The sequence below is a fragment of the Austrofundulus limnaeus genome, unplaced genomic scaffold (assembly GCF_001266775.1).
Source record: "Austrofundulus limnaeus strain Quisiro unplaced genomic scaffold, Austrofundulus_limnaeus-1.0 Scaffold56, whole genome shotgun sequence".
Classification (NCBI taxonomy): domain Eukaryota; kingdom Metazoa; phylum Chordata; class Actinopteri; order Cyprinodontiformes; family Rivulidae; genus Austrofundulus; species Austrofundulus limnaeus.
In genome coordinates, this window is record NW_013952458.1 from 1,380,068 (window position 1) to 1,383,099 (window position 3,032).

Below are 3,032 nucleotides of genomic sequence, written 5' to 3' on the forward strand. Positions count from 1 at the left end.
CGCTGTAGGTGCATGTTTATTTCATGTTTTTTATGACAAAAATAATATTTAAAAACATGTCTATACAAATAATAAAAGTATTAGAATTACGCCCGCTAAAAAAATTTAATTTTTATATCGCCATATTTTTTTTAAAACGTATTCTTTTGTCTCGCTTCGTCCGCCATTACTAGCTTAAAAAAATCTCCGGTCGGGCCGCAATGCATTATGGGATATGGTGGGCCGGGAAGGATCCATCAGACCTGTCCTTCAAATCGAGGAAAAGGAAGGACGAATTTGTCGGCCGCATCGTAGGAGTCTTCGGTTTTGGACGGCCTTCGTCACGGCGCTGTGACGTATGCGGCCGACGAATTYGRCCTTCGGAGGACCCGGCCTGCTGTTTTGGACACAGCCAATGTTCGCTTTTTTTTAAATGGCAGGTGCGGCTTATAGTCCGGTGCGGCTTATACAGTATGTTAATGTTCGCGTTTTTTTTTAAATGGCGGGTGCGGCTTATAGGCCGAAAAATACGGTTTATGATTTTTCATTTCATTTTAAAGTCTGAGCTCTGCTGTGTGAATAACGACTTGTTTTTTCTCGTGTGTCTGTTTTTTTTAAGAACTGGATTTAATTTGTAATTGCATATTTTTAAAATCTCTGCCAAATATTCAATGACCATTTCAATACAAAATGTACAAATCCCTTCCGGTTACATTGGATAAAAGAAGATGTGACCACACATTACTATATTGTGGCCATGAGTTAATAACTCATGCTCATGCAGATTTTTTTTTTAAATCCAATGCCATCAGACGGACACTGTAAAAATGACATTATCCAGACTTACAAAAGCTCTCTAACTCAAGGGATGAACCAGTGTGTACACACACACAACTTAGAATCAGTTTGAAACTGGATCTGTAGAAGTGTTACCAGAAGCTTGTCRCAWTTTGTTCCCATTTCTTTAGTTGATTCTATGAAGAAGAGCAGACATCACAGTTTGACAGACAGAAAATTGTATTTTAGCACCAACAATGTGATACCTAAAGAGCTATTAGCTGAAAACTTGACACCCCAGTAGATGATCAGCTGCAGGATGATGCATCCCTCAGGTTTTTTGTCAGGTCTCTACTCGTTTTTTTTTTYTTTTCCTAAAGACATGGCTGTCAGATACTGTCCATCTGCTCTAGATACTTTTGTCGGCCTGACACTTAGTGTGATTTTTGTTCCCCACTTTTCTTTTCAAGCTCACACTGCACAATATGCTGTCAGGGCCAGGTACAAGGTCTGAACGAAACATGAGTGAAAAAGCGGCTTTGCAGAATATTACGTTATAAGTTAAAGTTTTCGTTACACTGTGTGGATGGTTGCCTTATGCATCTTTGTATTGACGATTTGTCTAAGCTTTAATCCTGGTTAAGAGCTTTAGGACTCATATACTGTAATCTAAAATAAACAGCTAATTTAGGATTGAGTATTTTAATTAATTGGTACAATGCAGCAAAAACAATATAATTTAAATTGTGTGATGTAAAACCAATGTAGAATCTAAATTATAAAATAAATCAGACATTATGGTGGTTGTGAGAAAATGGAGGCTCCTGTTTAGTAAAACTGAACTAACCAAAAGATCTTGCAGTAAATAAGGAACAYGAGATGGACTGTAGTTAATAAGAAGCAGAGTAAATGACACGGAGTAACACAAATGGGCGAGAGAACGGGGATAGAGGAAAGAAAAATGGTAAAAAGAAATCCATTGTAAGTAGCTAAATAATGAATAAAGAAAGCTGGAAGAGAAAGTGGCGAATGATGATCATCCTGCCGGGTTAAGTGGGAGAACGTTAAAAAGAGCAAGGTGGAGATGGAGAGTGTGACAGATGAGGACAGTGTCAGAATTAAAAAAAAGGAAAGAAAAGAAAACGGAGGGGGGAAATAAATGGCGCAGACAAGATGACAAGCGAGATAGAAGGGTGGCGGTCGCTCTTCCTGTTCCTCTTCTATCATTACGAATACTTTATCACTCAACGTCCACCCGCCGTTCAAGGCCTTCCTTATTGCCTCAGAATCTCTGTCATTCACCTGCTCATCATTGTTTTAGGTGTTCTCACTGCTTCTTTGTCTGCACTACTGGCTCTTTTGTCTCAGACATTCATTTTCTGATAATGTCACCAGTAATACATTATGTCGCTGGTACTGGGCCCGTTTTGAAATTTGCAGATGAAGGTAGTGAATGACAAAAAGACACAAAGGAGGGGGAAATGAATTCAGATGGATTTTTCTTTYGGGCAATAATTCACAACAAGCAAGAGGAGAGTTTTCTTAGACCTTTGATCAACCTGACACAATCATTATGATCTGCGCATTTTCTGTCTTTAAGACATAACCAACAAACACTTTAGGAACTGTGTGACGGAAGTGTTTAAGGTTTGCTTTTATCTCAGTATTTTCAAAAACTGTAGTAAAACCTTCATGGTTTGAACTAATTCTAGGTCATAAAACCCACTGAAGGGTAGCTCAGTTGTTGTTGATGAAACCCTGGCCAGGGACCTTTCGACATAGAGTTTGCACTTTCTCTCCATGCATGTGTGTGTTTTCTCCAGGTACTCCGTTTTTTCCTTCCACAGACCAAAAACACGAATGCAGTGTTGTATAAAGTACCACAAAGTGATACTTAAGAAAAAGTACAAGTATCTTACCAAAAAATTCCTTTGGTAAAAGTTAAAGTCTCCTTTAGGAATATTACTTGAGTACAAGTCTTAAAATATATGATACTTTTTGTTTTTCAGTATTAAAAGTAAAAGTATTTATCTGAAATGAGCAGTTAAATTTTCCGTAATGACATTTATTAGTAGATGACCTCCCCCAGAAATGACTATATTGTATTAAAATAATTATTTATGTTAAATTTAGGACGCACTAGTCTGTTTCAGTTTATATACATATATCAAGGCTGCCCCAACATTTTCCCCAAAATGAAAATCTATCTGAGGACTGCAGCCAAATGCAATAATATAATTCATGAAATACAAATACTTCTTCAGTACAGTCCTTTT